The 20,147-nt window shown below is 43.7% G+C and overlaps 1 protein-coding gene across 1 annotated transcript in view; it reads right to left on the bottom strand.

The window, feature by feature from the left end:
- Positions 1–19,368, bottom strand: part of LOC146174032 (uncharacterized) — a 69,938-nt gene extending 50,570 nt beyond the window's left edge. Inside the window, exon 1 of the mRNA XM_084583700.1 lies at positions 19,215–19,368. The gene's annotated coding sequence lies outside the window, so the exon portion shown is untranslated. The remainder of the gene's footprint in view (positions 1–19,214) is intronic.
- Between the last annotated feature and the right edge of the window lie 779 nt (positions 19,369–20,147).

Raw genomic sequence — 20,147 nt, 5'->3', positions numbered from 1 at the left:
CGTGCGCAACAGATTTTGGTCTGCCTTCTTCAACGTTGAAGCAGGTCGAAGCATCGCATTGCCTGGCATCGCGAGTAGCGCGCTTTGTTTTTAAGTGTAAATTTTGAATTTTCAGCGTACGTGAGGGCTTATAAACTAAATATATGGACATCTGCGTCTGCTTATGTTGTAGTCACTCGGGGAAATTTAGTGTAACTTTCAGTGAGTGACACTCGACTTTAGTATCATACGCGTAGTGTCACACAATAATATCTGTTGTTGAGGATCTGCCTTTCTGTGTTCATAGCCGCACCAAGAACATGTGGAGAAGGTCGAGCCCGGTATTTGCCAAAGGAATGCACCATTGTGCCCTTTCGATCGCTCCCCTTTACACCCGATCTTGAAAGCTGGTGGCAATCGCCGAGGCATCAGATTCACATAGATTACATTTCCTCTGTTCATCTCGGGAAATAATACATTGGCAAGCGACGGATGGCATGTCATCTCGCGACAGAGTAGGAAGTGAGACGCAGTTTGTAACAATTATTTTGGTCGAAAAAAAAAAAAAAACACCCCGTGAGTTGGCCGCGCTGGAATTTGGCAAGTGGGCTTATCGTTAGTACAATATTTCGCGAAACCGAGATAACAGGTCCCCTGAAGCCGTTCTTTTTTAATTATACACATGAGCAGTTTTACGCGAGGTTTCTGAGATTCGCAATAATATAAAAAGTTGGGTTCTCACGAAAATTAGGTCGTTTTAAGAATATGCATCGGCAGCTCGACAAGTCTTAAAGAAACTGTCTCGTGAGCTGGAAGGTGTAGCGGCATCATCTTGTGAAAGCGGTCGTGAGCAAGCAAGGTTCTTGCGCAGTACCACAGTTCATCCCGAATGCACCTTTTCCTTCCCTTTATTATAATTACGCATCGCGAGGCGATATTCACACCCTGTTGTCACCGCAAGTACTCGTCGGAGGTTAAGCCAAATTTAGGTGAAGCTAAATTTGACCGCCTGACACCCGAATTAGTGCAGTCGCTGGTTTGGCATCCATGGAAAAATTTTGCGATCGTACATGTAAATATCGCATTGCTTCCATAATGTTTTTATTATTTCATTCATTTGCGTGCACACTACAAAATACGCAAAATGACTGTTTCGTCGCCTATCTCATTTCAGCGCCAGTTTGAGGGCAAACACAGTGTATGGACGGTGGCTCCTCAAATCAACAGCTGTCCCGACATTGTTTGATTGCGTGTAAAAATTTTTGCGCGGGATACCCAAAGCTTATGAACAGACTGTTAGCCAACTGAAGTAAATGCGCAAGCGCATCGTCCCAAACCGCTCTAAGTCAGCCAGAAAAATCGAATGATGGGTACGGCAGCAAAGCTGTAGCTGGCGCCAAATTTTATTAAAAGATGTCTCCTAGGCGTGCATTTAAAATCAGCTTCAAAGTCTTAATGAGGATTGTTTTGGAATAAAATGCCGTGTGCATCAGCATGCGACACGTGTCAAAGGTTGATTTACGCATCGTTTTTTGCTATGTCTTTTCTACGGTTTACGATGTGCCATTGCGATACAAATTATTTTCGATATACGGCTCCCTGAAACGTACACATGGTTTTTGATCTATAGCAATAGACGCAATTGAATTTTATGCACCTCATAAACTCATTCATGTCCGGCAGTGCAAAATGCATTGCTTTATAAAACAGCCAGTCATCAAAATAACCGCATTTGAACATCCGTGACGGCGAAAGAGTAAATGCTTACCATCTGCAATTTGATAATTTCCTCTTAGAACTACGCATGCTAGCAAGCAGTAGTTGCTTTCACATTTTTTTTTTCAAGCAAAAAAGCGCCCAGGATTGCGAGTATGTGTGTAAAAACGGTACACAGTTGAGCCTGCTAGCGCAAGCGCGTGCTGAACAAGAAATCGGACCGACGCTCCATAGCCCGCCGTATCTGAGCTTGCCCCAACATGGCGCCGTCGAAGGCGGTGTCTCCACCCTGTACGGCGGCGCGCTACATCGAGGCACCCTAGCGGCGTCCGCCAGCTGCGACGGTTGCTAGGCAACGGCTCCGTGCCTCCCGCCACGCGAATCTCCTCGTTCGTGGCCAATGTAGCTTTCGCTACAATATCTAGAAAAAGTTCCAAGAGCACTGCCGAATCTGCAGTGGAGAAATGCGAAAGCATGAGCGTTGCTGCGGCACGCGTTACATCGCGTGCCCCTTGTCGACCACTACCACGGTAGTGGTCGGCAAGGGGAACGCTGCAGCGTTTCGTTGAACGTATCAAAGTTCACCGGCCTTCTATGATTGGTTACAGGAAAAGATAGGCGTAGTATCTGTCACTCGCGGAATCTCGCTGACACATCTCGCGGACAAATCTCACCGACGTGTTTTTCTCTATGATCCTAGAAAGATTTGCCTTAATAATTTATTCATAGTAAGAGAAAGGCGCAGTATCTGGAACACTTTATGTGGGCAACTGAAGTCATTTTGTGGTACCAGTCGGTCCACACACCGGTGATCGGACTTTCGGGTAATGGGGTTAGAAAAGTTCTCGCTTTAAAACAAACCAGTAAGTACCATGTTCCGTCGCGGAAAGTGAGCTCAGAAATGTTTATTGCGTGGACAGTGCGCAAAAATATAAGCGCCGTATCGCTAATGTACCTTCATTCCAGGCGTCCACCTCGCCATGGCGCTGCGTGTCTTAAAGCGCCGAGTATACGTGAGTGAAAAAAAAAAAAAAAAAGTCGTTATCCTTAATGTTACCGGTGTGTGATACCGGTTGGTATGATAGATGCATGCGCAATTTATTATGCTCATCTCATTACTCCGTTTGGCTATAATTCTCCGGCCATTATTTCAGGAACCTCCCACTCTATTCCCCCTACCATAACGGGCACCATGCAACAGCGTTTTGTTAATGTTTGTCAATGGTCGTTTAGAACACGGCGCCTATTATGATACCTACTTTGGTAAGATGAACGAGTACACTGATGGAAATTCCGAAAGCATATGTTACTAACGATATCCGTTCCAGTCCGGATGCAGAGTATGATTATGCAGGCCGACCGGAAGTTATTGCACGAAGCCATTTTCGTAAGCAAATGTACGTACATGCAAGCGTTGTCCGCATACTGTGCCTGCTGCAGAGGCATATGGAGCGGTTACAGCGGGGAACGTCATTAATAATCGCTCCGGCCTCATTATAGATGCTCCATTCATCAACGCAATTTGCATTTACCCATTTATAGCAGCGTTTAACACTGTACTGCCGAAACAACGAAACCCTATCGCAAAAGCTATTAACTTCTATACGTTTCGTCAGCGGTCGCCTCAGCAATTAAATGTAGTACAATTACTCAAGAACAGTGCAGATTTATAAAGAAAATGATCACTACTGCGGAACTATTTACCAATTTATGATATTTGTTATAACGATAAAACTGTGCTTTGGCACTTCGGCAGCGAACATAACAAAAGCTTATACAGGTTTATGCACAGTAAAATTAACAGTCGGGCAAAGGCGGTACCGCGTTCCGGTTGAACACGCGTTTAGCACACTTTAAATTGCGGCCAGCCTCTAGTCTCGCAGCCCGTTCTCCTGACATTTCAATGGCCCATACCATCTTCTGCTTTTTATTATTTCTCTTCAGTTCTCCCTGTCTTCTTTGCCGCATTTTCAGGACTCATAGACTCCGCTTGATGGTTTTGCTTAGAGACTTAAAATTGAGAGAGTGGTATAGAGCTTGGTGAAGCGTTAAACGTTTTTATTTCGTGGCACACTGTAGGGCATTGCGTCACAGTTTTAATGAGCAAGAGAGGGAATTTGGCGCCACATATGAAGCTCCGTTAGTGACGTGTACGAGCAAATGGCGCGCATTAAAGCATCTGGGGGAGAGAACCTGCTACAGAGGTATCTGCTCGGCATAGATGCCGTCGTCCCACTCGCTGCATCGGCTGCTCGACAACGGCTGACGTCACAGCTGCTGTGGCAACCAATGAGACACAAACTAGGTTTCTGCTCGGATTATGGGAGGGCTTTCTTTTCTACTCCTTTTTTCTCCTGCATCTAAATCTTGCTCGTGCATCTAAAATCTTGCTCGTGCCACATTCGCAAGCACAGCATAGCACAACATAGCATAGCATAGCATAGCATAGCATAGCATAGCATAGCATAGCATAGCATAGCATAGCATAACAATAGTTGCATAGGAATTCAGGCACCGATCACATACAAGGTGACCTGAAGGAGAGGGATGACTAGAGGAGTGATTTCGCCCTAATACCTGAATGGAGTGTCAGTGCGGCAGTATGGGCACAAAATGATAGGCTGCATGGCGCTTAGGGTAGGTATTTGTAGGGTGATCTTGGAGGTGCCCTGTGCGGCTAGAGGCTGGTATATTGACCTCAGTTTATTAAATATTACAAAAATGTTCATGCAATAACAGGGAGTAAATGTCATACATGTGCCAGCGTAAATAGAAATTATGCATATTAATACGGTCTAGATAATATGTGATATGTCGCCCTTTTTAGAGTTAGTTGCCTGGACGGTCAAATTGTGTATGCGTAAGGTCGAAATGAGTGTGGCTTATGATGACAACTTGCCCTACGAATTTGACGCATTAAAAGCACCTCGAAGCCCGGACCTTTATGCCATTTTCTTTATTCTAGCCATGCCAATTGGGCGGAGCTTTACGGGGCAGCTTTGTACGCTTTAGGAAGTGCGTGCGGCACGTCGTCATGTTGGATGGAGTGAGCACTGGAGAGAACGGAGACAAAAAGAAAAAGAAAAATGAAACCACGGGAATCATCGTGTCAATACAAAGCCGCAAGGCACAAAATGAGGGAGGAAAATATGCACAATAACTGAAGAGGCAGCCCCCTCCATTTTGAGGATAGTTCGGGTTCTCTGAGAACAGTGCAAAACAGCAGCAGGTATAGTCAGGGAGGCGTTGTTTGTGTATCCTGAGGTAAGAGGGTGGATAATGCAAACGTCCACTCCAAGATAGGACGGAAGGGACTGTCAGTTATCTTGATACTTTAAGGGATACAGTGAAAACAAAATTATCACATGAGTGTTAGAGCCACCAGAGAAAAATGCGGTACAATAGTAGAATAAAAAAAAAATCACATGGTGCTCACAGAAGTCAAGATAATACAGTTTAGAATATAGAAATAAGAGAGAATAGCGAACGGAAATCTGACTTTAATTTTTAACAATTGCAAAGTAAAAAGATCAGAGTAAATTTTCTGCTCCAGGTGGCGTCCACGCACGATGCGCAACTTTTCTTCGCGGAAAGTACATGCAAAACGATTAGGAATACGTACACACTTTCTCTCAAGGATTGCTTCATGAGAGATTGGAAGCTTTCTGCATCCCACCAACACAGTTCACAAGAATTTCTCAGACAGAGGAGACTCGACAATCTACGAACTTCGAAACTGCGAACCAATTATTTCGTCGGGTTCTGAAAAAGCAAGAAGTCCTCCAACCTGCGCTATTATTATTTAAGGCCATCTTCATGCAAACAAGCGCCGGCACGGTAAAGCTTCCTCGGAGCACGCGCGAACTATTCGCTTTCCTCAAGGCGTTATATATAAACCTGTTCCTTCTTCACGTAGTCCATTATTCACCTGTCGCATCTCGGAGCACGTGCATACGCACTAATTTATTCCCGCCGGAAGTTTCGACGACGCGACAGTAGAACAGGGCCCCCTCGATCTGAGATATTTATATCGCGATCAGAAAGGTTGCCGGAACTGCTCGTTACATAATACGAAACTAAAACGTTAAACGTCCCCGGACGACCGACGAGCAAGACAGAAATGTTAATGAAGAGGCAGGGTCCCTATGTATAGAGCAGACACCGAACAACGCGCGGCAGCCACTGTAGCTCCACTTCATTTTACAGGCAGTCGAGGAGGTTGTCTGTTCTCTTTCCAGAGGTCTCGCTTTCGAGTTAAAACGGCTCGCACAGCGCATAAATTATAGAGCATTTGAGGGAAATAAGGAAGCAAGGAAAACGAGAAAGAGCTGAAGGAATGACGAAAAAAGAATGGCGGACTTTTAAAACCACCGCGTAACCTGAAACGCGGACGCGTCACCGCCGCGATGGAACGAAGAGAACCAACCGCAAAATAGAGGAAGAAAAAGTGCACGTGGCACCACGGTTTTTATTCATTGATTTGAGTTTCGACATTTTCCCGTCGCCTGACCGCGACCGCGAGCCCTTATCTCGAGGCGTGCAGTGTGTCCAAATAACGAAGTCCAGGGAGTCTGGTAACAGATAAGAGAAGAAGAAAAAAAAAAGATAAATATGTAGCGCAAGGGGAGTAAAATAAAGTGAAAGTTGAGCGGCGAGCGCGACGGGTAGACAGCGTGGGAGAAACAGGAGAAAGTAGCTTGAGAGAGAACGCAGGTATATTCTCCCACCAGCAAAGCGCACAAGAAAGACAATGCCGTCGCGAAAATTTACGGGCGGACGCGTTTTACGGCGATGACAAGCCATCAATTACGGCTGCCAACGCTCGGCACGCCATTAAACAAGCCGTCCGCGAGCTACTTTTGAAAGATATAACCGCTCCTCGGCGTTGGAACAGGAGTAGCATGCAGCGCAGTGGAGGAGTACCTTCAAACCACTAGCGTCAAACTACGGAGCTTACGTGAGAGCACCGCAGCGGAGCGCTTTTCTGTGTACTCAGACTGTATCAATTAGGTGCGTGAATTGCGTTATCAGGGGTTAATAGCATACATGGCAAAATTACTTTTGAAAAGAAATTAAATTACATTACTAATTATTTGGCTGAAAATCGCAGAAAAGTAATTAAATTACATTACTCATTACTACTCGAAAAAAGTAATGAAATTACATTACAATTACTTCTACTGAATAATTCAATTACTTTGAAATTACTTTCTAGTTTCCATAAATGCAAAAACTAAGTAAAGCTATTAAACAAAACAACAACTTGCTCTCCAGAGTATTCTAGTTGACTGTAGTTCTGCTCAATTCTGTCTCCTTTTGCCAATCCGTTACGCTGGCTTCGGATTACAGCTCGTCGTTCCTGCTTTCGCGCACTCTACTTTGTTTTCTATTGAAGGAGTGATGGCGCACTTTAGTAAAAGTAATTTCGAGAGGAATTAATTACTTTGCTGCGAAATTACTACCAAAAAGTAATTCACTACATTACTAAATAACCAAACTGAAACAGTAATTCATTACATTACAAATTACCGAAAAAAGTAATTAAATCACAGTAATTTCATTACTGTAATTCAATTACTGCCATGTCTGGTTAATAGTATGTCGAGCAGGGGCGCATTTCAGAGTGGCGCCCGGTTGATCTAGAGCGAAGCTGATCGCGGACTCTCGAAGGAGTGGAAACAACCACGGGACGGACGAGTATAACACCAAATGACACTTTCAGTTTGGCTCACGATTGATTTAATACTCCTCAAAACCTCAAAGGGGATGTAGTTGCGTTGGTTTCAGTTGGTGCCGAAGACAGTTTAACAAGGGAAATCAGCCGATCATGCATGCTACTGCAACAGCGACAACCTGCCCGGCGCTAAACTTTTCCCGTACTGCATGCAACTAATAGAGTAGAATATGCACCTCGGGCTTCAAGCTCGTTCTGTTTCCCGTCACGTGGCAGCCTCCAAAAGCCACGGCGCATCACCAATTTTTTCTCCTCTTTTATATTTATTCATTCCATCGCACGGGGAACTGGCGCGCTTTGATAATTAAGGGGGAATTTGTGCAGCGAGTCCCGCATTAAAATTTCAAATTCATCTCCGTCCCCAATCAACGCCCGCGGTAGTAATTTGTTTCCGCCCCGCTTCCGCTTTCTTTTTTCTCTCTCTTTTCTTTTTCATTCTTGATCCTGTTGCGTTAAAAGCGTCCGCACAGAAGCCCGGGTGGAGAAGCGCTTGCTAAAAGCTTTCGACTAGCGAACTCGCCTATTCTGGGAGCCCTAAGAACGCAAGCCCCAATGCAATTAGCGAACGTTCGTGAATAATTTGCCATGGATTAACCGGATGCAGAGGGGCGGAGAGAGAGAGAGAGAGACAGACAGAGAGAGAGAGAGAGAGGGAGAGAGAGGGAAATGCAGGAGGTCCTGGAGTGCTGCAACCGATGTTAGTTTTATCTTGGCTTCCTAGCTCGTTCGTTTTGCGGTCTGTTAATGCGGGCGTTATCTGTGATTCATCTTACTGCCCTTAGCTGCTGCTATAAGTGTACTATAAGGGTACTATAAGGGTCGCGAGTTCGATTCGCTGCGTTTTGCAGCTTCCGAGAGTTACAGCGGGCCCGAAATTGAAGTTCATTATCTACTGCTGTGCTTAAAGCGCAGTAAAGGACACGAGTGCAGAATCACTTGCAGCTATTTTAATGGAGCGTCTTATTATCAATGAAATCAACCTCGTCGATGTCAACCCACAGGTTCCTGCAAAATATGTGTCAATCAGTTTATCATTCGTTGCATCACGGTCGTTAGTGAAATTAGCCACAAAACTGTTCACACCGACCGGCCGACCGACTGACTGAATGAATGAGCAAATGAAGGAATGAATGAAACAAACAAACAAACAAACAAACAAACAAACAAACAAACAAACAAACAAACAAACAAACAAACAAACAAACACACAAACAGACTGACTGACTGACAGACAGACATACAGACAGACAGACAGACAGACAGACAGACAGACAGACAGACAGACAGACAGACAGACAGACAGACAGGCTGACTAACTAACTAACTAACTAACTAACTAACTAACTAACTAACTAACTAACTAACTAACTAACTAACTAACTAACTAACTAACTAACTAACTAACTAACTAACTAACTAACTAACTAACTAACTAACTAACTAACTAACAAACAAACAAACAAACAAACAAACAAACAAACAAACTAACTAACTAATTAACTAACTAACTTACTAACTAACTAACTCGGCGCAGTTATGTGTGTCCCTAGTCTATTTGTCTTTGTCTGCCAGCGCTGCGACACCATGCGACACAACCACCACCAACCAGCCCAGCAGCATACCCTACATAACTAACTAACTAACTAACTAACTAACTAACTAACTAACTAACTAACTAACTAACTAACTAACTAACTAACTAACTAACTAACTAACTAACTAACTAACTAACTAACTAACTAACTAACTAACTAACTAACTAACTAACTAACTAACTAACTAACTAACAAACAAACAAACAAACAAACAAACAAACAAACAAACTAACTAACTAATTAACTAACTAACTTACTAACTAACTAACTCGGCGCAGTTATGTGTGTCCCTAGTCTATTTGTCTTTGTCTGCCAGCGCTGCGACACCATGCGACACAACCACCACCAACCAGCCCAGCAGCATACCCTACATAACTAACTAACTAACTAACTAACTAACTAACTAACTAACTAACTAACTAACTAACTAACTAACTAACTAACTAACTAACTAACTAACTAACTAACTAACTAACTAACTAACTAACTAACTAACTAACTAACTAACTAACTAACTAACTAACTAACTAACTAACTAACTAACTAACTAACTAACTAACTAACTAACTAACTAACTAACTAACTAACTAACTAACTAACTAACTAACTAACTAACTAACTAACTAACTAACTAACTAACTAACTAACTAACTAACTAACTAACTAACTAACTAACTAACTAACTAACTAACTAACTAACTAACTAACTAACTAACTAACTAACTAACTAACTAACTAACTAACTAACTAACTAACTAACTAACTAACTAACTAACTAACTAACTAACTAACTAACTAACTAACTAACTAACTAACTAACTAACTAACTAACTAACTAACTAACTAACTAACTAACTAACTAACTAACTAACTAACTAACTAACTAACTAACTAACTAACTAACTAACTAACTAACTAACTAACTAACTAACTAACTAACTAACTAACTAACTAACTAACTAACTAACTAACTAACTAACTAACTAACTAACTAACTAAAAAAATCTTGTTTTCTTTTTCAGTTCAGCGTTATCTTACTGATTGATATGTTTCCGAGATGTTCTCGGCAGTAACGTTTTCTGAAATTGCGTTGGATATCAGCGACAGCGGTTCGAAATGCATTCGGCACGGACAGGTATGTAACGTGAAAGTTTCCAAGGCGATGCATGTCCGGAACTGCAAAGTAAAATGGATGATAATTTCGAAATCTAAAGTCTGGCACGCCACCTGTAAGGTGGAACATATACAAAAATCGTTTATTCGTACTGCCAACCCCTGTGTTGCAAGCCGTGGCAGATGCGCCATAGAGCGCGAATACGTCGAGCAGGTTGCCGCAAAGAAAAGTTCCCGACAAATCGCCAGGATTTGAAGCAAAAGTTTCGTAACAGCTGAATTCGAGAAACTGCTTTCCTCTCAAAGCCAGTGATATTGAGCGGTTTGAAACCTCACTGCCCAGTGTGTCAATGGAGATTTGCTGCCGCAAGAACCGTGAATAGGGAGAAACGAGTGAGCGATTCGTATAAACCGGGCACACCACTTATTTCTCAGAATCAGAAGAAAAGAAACTTACAACATCCTTATACCCGTACCTTCGAGCATTTGTCACCCCCTTATAGCGTATAGGGACGATCGACAGAGGGATATTCTTCAAGGCCTTGCATCACGAAAAAGATACACATTGCAAAATCGGCATACGGAATGACTGTTTCCAGGTAGCGCTTATGAAATAATTGAATTATCCGCGCAAGCGAGGTGAATATCTCGCCACCAATTGCCATTATATATACAGCAAAAAGATCGAATGAAATAAAAAAAAATAAAGCACGACAGGACGAAAAGAAAGCAGGCAGGACGAAAAAGTAAAATAACCAAACAAGAAGAAAACTAAAAATGTAATCAGGAAAAAGAATTAAAGTAACAGATTGAATGGAATTGTCGAAGAAAAATCTCGCATCATTATAACAGAATGCACAATAGACGCATTATATGGTAAGTTCAGGGAGCCGTACTGGAAGCCACATTTTCTTGGTATATATATATATATATATATTGGTGCAGCGTTTAACCTGGTGCTGTCGGCATCTGCGAAGATGCAAGTGAAACCACCCAATCGATTTTCTTAAAATATGGTGTCGCTCAGGACCCACATTAGAATAAACATAACCTGCTGCAATACATCGCGTATCTTCTTCTGCTATTGTTCGTTCTATATATGTCACAACGCGAAGCACCAATTTATCTTTCACGAACTCTTTCAATTCGATTATGTGCTGCACAGTCACATATTTCAAAACTGGGCTTGTTTTCACTGGCACCAATCTCTCTCTCTTTTTTTTTATTTCACTTTAACATAGATAGCACACCTTCAGCCATCAACAAACTGAAGAGTTGGGGATAATCGGGATAAAAATGGGCCTGAAAATTGGATCGTAGGGCACATTAGTGCCCCAAGCGTAGATATACCTGAGCTTCGACCGAAGGCAGCGGTGCGTGTCACTCTACACACACGCCACGCATCCGCCCTCTCTCGTGCATGACGCGAGTACGCATCCAGATTTCAGGTTCCCCAGGAATCCAACACTCCCCTCGACAGGTGGCTTCATAGGACATGAGTGGGAGAAGCGGAACCCGGACTTTCATTACAGTGACTCATCAGTTCCGGATCCCACTCAATTTCTTTTTCCGACTCCTCTCCCTTGCCATCCCTAATCTGTCATGCGTGGGAAACGTGCGGATGGATAGACTTGTGTGCGCTGTCTTGTTTCCATAGTACACGTGAGTTCGTTCTTTGTCCAGCTTCGTTACAGTTGAATAAAGACGTGGGAACGCAAGCGTGCACTCTATGCCACAAAAAATAAAACCAAAGCCGAAAGGGGGACCGGGGGGGGGGGGGGGGGGGGTTCAGCTCGTACAGGGCACGTACTATTGTCTCTTGATTAAACGAAAATCATGGCTGGGTAGCCATCCCAGTCGAAGAAATCTACAGAACCCTGTCAAAAATATTACAAAATATTCTGTAGTTCTTTCGTAAATGTCAGATTTTTCTGTAGTTCTGCAATACTTTTATGTAGTTCTGCAATTTTTTCTGTAGCAGCTTTCCGTTATCTGTGGTTCTGTAGTACTTTTCTGTTATAACTGTAGAATATTATGATGTTACTACAGAAAGTTATGTAGTCACAATGGTTTCCTGCAAAAACTGAACAGAAATTCTTTCGTAACAACAGAAAATTTTCTATACTTTTATTCCGATTTGGATGGAGGGAAGTCTCGTGTGTTGCTATTTCATCAGCAACGAGTTGATGGAATAGGCGCAAGTGTCCAGCATTCAGTCAGCGTTTGTCTTTTTTCCAAGCCTTTGTGCCCTTTGGTGCTGCTTATGATCGTGCTGCTTTCAGTTTGCTCGCCGGCAATCAGGGTATGTGTACGCTGACCAGTGGTTACAGGGCTCCAACCCTGAAACAATACTAAAACGATGCAGCATAGCAGAAACTAGACTTGGCGTCACCTAATCAGAGGCTAAAACACACAGCGTTATCAGCGCGTTAGACATTTTTACTTTCTCACTGCTGACCCGTGTGATTCAAACTTGCTTTTTCTAACTCCCGCACTGGACTTTCTACGGCCTTGAACTCGGTGGCCTCCGGACACAGACGTATATTTTTTTCTATCAGCGTAGAACAGCTTTCTAAAATGCTAGAAAAGCGTGAGAAAAGAACTTTCTTTCCAAACACAATGATTCTCAACAAAACTGAATACTAGGCCAGTTAGTGGGAGTTAAGCATTTTGCACAGCGCGAAAAACGAAGACCGGGAAAGAAACACAAACGGACAAACCAAGCGCTTGGTTTGTCCGTCTGTGTTTCTTCCCCGGTCTTTGTTTTTCGCGCTGAGTAAAATATCAACAATGATTCTGGGAGATATGTGTACTGCTTTTATGCATCAAAATCACTATTTTCATTTACTAGCAGTAACTTATTCTACCAGTTATATTGTTAAAGGAAAATCAAGAGAGCATTGGCTGGTGGCCGAACCGCGACATCCCTGCTCTCATTTTGCGCTGTCACTCTTACGGAAGTGGTGCAGCACCGTGGAGTTTTAAATGAAGTGGAGAACTTTGAATCCTCCATGAAGACATTGATTACGACGGAGCTAAGGTGCTAGCCGAATACTTTGTATAGACCACTTTGACGATAGAACCTGCATGTAGACCTTCTGGCCGGGAAAGGTAGCCTCAAACCAAATAGCAACATCCATATCTCTGCTAGTTCAATATTCTCAATACTCAATATTCATTTGTAGCCTTTTTGAGGAGGGGAATGCTCAAAATCACGTGATATAATTATTGGTCCACATCAGCTAAAGTCAGGAGAAACGTTACGATGGCAACGCTTGTAGCTAGATGCAAACGTTGCCACCATGATCTATGTGTTTCTTCGAACCTTTGTTTTCTATTAAGCTTGGCACTTGTGTGTCAGGAATGTTGTGTTAGCCTAAAAATTTATGAGGACTGAATCACTTTGACAATATTTTGAGAGACTCTCTGTCGGAATCGAGTGGCATGCCCGAAGCTTGAGAAAGCAGTAAAAGACGATGGTCGGCAGGACTGGACAGTACCGTGGTCACTTGGTTCAACAGAATACAGACAAGCCTAACAGATAACTTTGTTAGGCGGAATCAGTGCTGGAAACTCCGTAAAGTCGATATCGCTTTTATCATTGACGCAGAAGAGCCACAAAGAGTACATTGATCAATGCAGTTGTTTCTGCTTCCAGTAAACTCCCCTCCCCCGCCCTCTCCCAATACCTTTCCGCCACACACACACTTGCGCCGACAGCAAAAGTGCAAGCTAAAACAAACGTTTTCCGATTGAGCTGAGCGAAAACAATGGCTGGCGCGAAAAACCCGCATGGGTAGAATGAACTCCATCCACACGTGCTTACAGACCTTTAAGCTAAGGCAAAAATTAACTTTCATAAAGCAGCGGCACAGCGCACAAGGGTTACACATTCAGTGCACAAGGATTCCATAAGAAGGAAGGGAGTCTAAAGAAGAAACAGGACTATAAAGATGGTTCTGTGAAGGACTAGCACTTTTTGCCACGAACCCGCTGGCAGAATCTGTGAGCTTGGGCGCATCGGAAGAGGGGCGTTTAACATCCAAGCTAGGCGCACAGGTTTTATGAGTACTTAAAACAACGCCACATACTTTTATTGGTATAAGAAAAAATAAACAAGCTGTTTTTGTTATGGAAACAACGAAATAGAGTTGAAGGTTGATTAGGGCGCCTTAAGTTGGAAAGAGAACTGCGGCCAAAGAGCGCGAAATATGAACGGATGAGAAAAAGGAATGAATAGTAAGAAAGACACCGGAGCAGTAGATGCACAGGTATCAATTAATGTCGCACATAATGGACACAGTCCGAACGATACGACAATTTAACCCACTGAACCTATAATTAATTCGTTCAGATTCTCCTTCAATTGTTTAAGACTGTCGTTATTTTCACATACTGATGAAATATGGAATACATTACATGAACCGCTTCATTCAGCCCCTCATGAAGCGACTTTAAAAGAGCTGTCTAACAATGTTTCGTGTTGTTGTTTTTATAATGCCCACTACCGCTGTGACTCCAATTGAAACAGCCAGCAGTATTTCTACTCTAGTCACTGGAATAGGGTCATAGCGACACGAGGTATTTCTAATCTGCGCATTGGGAGTGGGTCATAACGAGTGGAAGGTATAAGGGAACAGAAAATTTGATACATCCTATTCATGAGATGTGGTTGTGGGCCTATTGATTAAAATACGAGTGAAAAGCAAGAAACTACCATTCTTGTACTGTGAAAAACTGCGCCGAACTAAACACACCACAAGAAAGAAGACGGGACAAAGGCGCCTTTGTCCCGTCTTCTTTCTTGTGGTGTGTTTAGTTCTGCGCAGTTTTTCACAGTACGAGTATGAACCAACTAGCCCAAGAAACGGTATTAATACCATTCTTGTACAAGCGGCGACTAAAGTTTGTGACATCAAAACGCTTAACCAGCATCCTATGCAAGCCAGATTGTGTGTACACCTTAAGATGTTGAACATGAATAGATCAGCATTTTTGTCCAAATCACGCCTGGTGCATTTGCAAACAGAAGCAGGGGGGCACGAGTCAACCGGTGACTTAAGCGCATTTGTCTATGTCGAGTGGAAAGTAAACAAGAACAAACTCCGCGAAAGGTAAAGCTGCATTGTTCGGAACTATCGGTTTTATATTATTGCCTAATCTTGCCCGGGAAAAGAAAAGGGAAATACTAAAGTGAACTGTTAGCTAAGCGTGATTAACGACATGTCAAGAACGGAAGCTGAGGAAGGAAAGAGCAAAAATAAATAGATAAATTACGGAGCTTTGCGGAGCGCCTACCTGAGCACTTAATCACGCGGCATGGCTGTTGTTGACACTCGAGCACACCAAAGGAGAGCACAATCGTAACGCTCAAAGAACATACAGAAGAAAAAAAAAGGAACGCCGCTTTCTTATTGGTTGACACTAGTCTCACGAAAACTTCAATGAAATTGGCCTTCTTTTTTCTCCTTAGGGTTTACACGTCTCCATCACGCGGAGCATGCATGCATCGCCTACGAAAACTTTTGTGAATCATAATTTAGGATTATTAGGAGGTAATTATACATGCGTTAACCCATGTCACTGATAAGCTAATATTTGAGCTCAAGTAACTAAGTATAGCGCGTGAGAAGATCTGAAGCATGAAAAACATACTACGAAACAATCTGGCTGTATACGTGTACAGGCAACCCATCCGCATTCATGTTTTTCTGTTTGTTTAGTATTTGCAAAGTTTGTACGAGTTAAGGCGGTACAAGTATTCAGCAGAACTTTTGACCTCAACTGCAATTTGACGTAAAAGCTAATTTGGGTATGTACAATGAATGGAAGAATTTGGTGAGAAACAACAGAAAACGTTACAAAGAACTCTCGCCTATATAACGAGTGTGTGAGTATACCCATTTTCAAGCATGATGTTATTGAGATGAATGCCGAACAGACTGTTTAGGCTTTATCTCTCTTTACTACCATTGGCAAGTAGTCTCGCGATTTTCGCATCTTTATCGGTATACCCCTACTCGGCTTCAAACGTAGCGTATAGCACCGAATGAGTTTCACACGTGGCATATTACTGGTTTGCCCCAAGGTCACTGAAAGTTGACACAATACTCGGCTACATTAAAGTTATCTCGACATATCTCAGAATGACTGAGTACAGGCCGAGATGAACCGAGTGACGTGCCAGAGATTGCAAAAGGTTTCCCAGACGCACGCAACCTTGGATGCTTTCTACTCAGATTATTTTTCTGTCCTGTACGCCTTTTCCCTTATAGATAAACGGGGTGGCAACAGCTCTCTTCTCAGCAACAAGCGCTTAGAGCTGCAACAGCTGAGCTTTGATTCACTGAGCGCTTATCATGTATTTCCTCTCGCTGAGCGCTGAAATGAGCCGCACCAGTCGCTAACAAGCTGCCATACTGATCCATGGTGAACGCATAGACACGCGTTACCTATAGTGATGAAGAGCAGTGCTCTTCATGGACTGCTTGAAGAACAGTTATAGAGGCTGTGCAGAAGTGTATAGTTCAGATGTCTGAACCAGGAATTAACGGGTTGAACAGTGTTTTTTTTTTCTCTGGCTTTAAATCAGAAAATGGGAACAGTTTAGCAAATAAAAAAAAAATCTGCACAAGAACGCAAAATTACTCGGGCGAATTCTACCGATATGTCGTGTCCGTTTTCATTTTGTGTTCGTAATTTTCTTCGTGCTGAGACTTTTCAATACGTTTTATGTGCCATCGATCTTTTTTGAAAAGATGCTTCTTGTTTTCAACTTCTTGACGCACCGTAGCTGCCAATTCTCACTGAAGCAACAGAAATTATGAAAGACCTAATGGAAAATTGGAGGCACCTACCAGACTTCGTCTTCAACGACTACACTCCAAACTGTTCGCCTGATGTTGTAAGACCATAATCGCCACTAAACGCTTCAATCTGGGTGATTGCGCAAGGCAGTATATGGGCTAAAAGCAGTGGTGTCTTTGGCCATGATGCTCTCACGGCAGCGCAGTGATCTCTTTCCGAAGTGGCCGGATGAAACCGTCGATGCCCTGCCATTCATGTTTTGCTGTTACGCGCTCGGGCGCACCCCATTACCGAGATTGCGGCAATCTGTCCGCACGTGCCCGCCGTACTGATGACTGCAGGGCTTCGCAACCGGGGATCTCTTGCCAAGAAGCGTGACGTAATCAGAGAGCAGTATTTTAAACATGAGTGCAGTACAGTTGAGAATGGAAAGCGCATGGAATATGTCACTTTTAGTGCGCTGCTGGGAAGTCGAAACCGAAATGGAATAGGATGCAAGCTGCAAGATAAAAGAAAACTAGTATTGATGTGTGAGATCCGTTGCACCTGGTGAGTAGCCACTCAGTCTAGCGGCACAATTTGTTTTATTATAGTCTTCTAATTATCTTCGGCGGCTTGAATAACAATCAGGTCTCGAGGCTGACTAATCTTTTTACGCTCAAGCCAGCTGTAATAATCGTGAAAAGAGCTTATTAATTCACAATGTTGGCGCCTGAACTTTGAATAAAGGCTACAGTAAACATCCACTCTGAGCGAATTGTTTTAAATTAAACAATACAGAGTAAATTTGAACTTGTTTTGTGAGCTATGGTTACTTAGACTGTCTGAACATATAAAGTTTACACATATTGACACCCATCAAACTGCCTATTGGCTGCAATGAAGCTGTTGTCTGCAATATAAAAATAAATTTTACAGCCAGTGCGGCAGTAACATTTTGACTGGATGACGTAATAAATATAAAATGGTCGTAGGGTACGTTCGTTCTCAGCTTCAATTAGATTATATCAAGTTTGCAGAAGCTACAGTTATGACTGAAAACAGAGGATAGGGACGTGGCAAGACGATGACACACAGAAATGTTTACTATTCACAAACTAGACCAAATCCAGGCTCATTAAACGGTTAATCAGTTCCATACATACTAAATCAGTTTCGTCGGCACGATTTTTATAATCCTTTGACAAGTATTGAACGGAACTACACAGAATATATATGAAGTAATTTATGAACGTTTAGATAACTGCTCAACAGCGCGATTCTAGAAAGCCACATAGGAACCCCATAAAGAATGTTTAGAAAGAAAGCTTGCTAAAGTTATACTACTACCATAAAGAATGAAAGCTGCTTCAGTAATTTATTCACACGCAATTGATACATTCAATTGAATCGTTAATGTGCCGCATTTCACATGTTGCACGAGCTAATGGTATTGTGAATCATTTATTACTTTCCTCCAAAATGGTATAGGCATAATTTTTTCCCGTGGTTACGGAGAGCATCTCCTTAGGGGTTCGTTTTAGCGAGTATCAGCAAACATTTACTAGGATAACAACGTTAAATCACTTTGGGACCGACCTGCTTCTGCGCTCGGATATGTCGGAAGCAAATAGCCTTTAGAAATGCTTCGCCAATCGCGAAGCCGAGGTCGGTCTGTTAAGCTGTAAGGCACAAAGTGCTACAAAGCTTTACGGGCGGCTGTTATCTTTGGTACAACGGAGACTTCAAACTTCACAACTGGATTTGTTCTCACTCGGTTGCTTTCATGGGTTCTGGTCAATAATTCTTGCTAAAATCACACCCGCTTCGCGCTGGGCGCACCTCGTTGAAGGAAGTGAAAAGCTGCGGCGAACTCTGGTGCCTCATCAAATATCGTCAATTCATCACGCTCGATTTCCGTAGGGATGCGTAGAAAAATTTAGAAAGAAAAAGAAATCTTGCAAGAAGATGGGCACAAAGGAAGAAATGAAGTGTCCTTGCACTAAACCATTTCTCAACACGATTCCGGCAACGGTTTCCAAGCACCCCACATTCAGCAGCGGCCGCCGCGCATCATACGGACAGCACGGAGGAGCACCGCACTACGGCTGCGAGGAATCGCGCTCCGCATCCTCGGCACGCCGGAGGAGCCAGCGCTACGGTGGATGATGATAGGCGTCGTGGAGCGAGCGTAGTACAGGCCCCACTCTCGGTGGCTGCCCTGTCTTCTCACGCAGTACCTTCGAGAGAAATTCCGCAATACCGTCGAACGGACGTATTCGACTACTTACCACACGAGTCGAGCACGTCGTACGATCCCAAGCTTCGCGTCGGCGTCAGTGGTGCAGGCGCCTTGCTTGCTTGAAGGGATCGCCCGGCTGCTGCGAACAAATCCACCGAGGGCGTGAATCGGATGGAGCGAGGATGGGAGAGAAAGAGCTTGAGAGAGTTAGAAGGGGAGAGGAAAAGAGAGAGAGGATAAGAAGCAGCTGACTGGTCGCGCCGCCTAGCGGAGTGCCTTCTCCGCGCGCCCACCGCAAGCCATGGCCGTCGCCTTGTGCCCGCTTTTGCTCTCTCAGCTTTATTTTGCTTCTTTCAGCGTCGCGCGCGTCGCGTTGGGAACCCGCGCTACCCGCGCGTCGGGCAAACCGGTCCAATCTGGTTGGACGCCCCCGTGGGCCGCGTTGTACTCTCGACGCCAGGGGAGGATGCAGTTCCTTCTATTTCTGCTTCTTTTTCAATTCCTCTCTCCGCCGTTTTCCTCTCCTGCCCTCTCCTACTCTCGCTCCCAGAGGACTAGGTAGCCGGCGACGCGTAGTGAGATCTGAGGAGCAGTGGTGCTGTTGCAGTGTGCTGCGTTGTGCACTGGACTTCATTTCGAGCGTCTGGCCGTCTTTCGCATCCGCGTCAAACGGAAGCTGCCGGGTGGAAGGGAAGCAAGCGCGGCTCTAATACGTGACAGAACAGCCTGTTACTGCTCCTAGCTCCGCCTGCGATTCTATTCTATTTTATTTACCTCTAGTTTCCGGGCATCAAGATACCTCGTACGTTGCCAGTTCTGTAGTGGTTGGGGTAAATAGTAAGCAAAGCGCGTGGAGAGGTGGGGAATGGGACATGACGGGACGGGAGAATTGATCCTGGAGGAAGGGAGAGACTTTTCCTCGCTCCCTGCCCACTCCTCCTCTCCTGGTGGGCTCTTCGCGGTTGTGTACACATATCCAGGG

Source organism: Amblyomma maculatum, chromosome 11 (genome assembly GCF_055883805.1).
Source record: "Amblyomma maculatum isolate TAMU_Amacu chromosome 11, ASM5588380v1, whole genome shotgun sequence".
Lineage (NCBI taxonomy): Eukaryota > Metazoa > Arthropoda > Arachnida > Ixodida > Ixodidae > Amblyomma > Amblyomma maculatum.
This window is presented reverse-complemented; position numbering and strand designations above follow the sequence as displayed.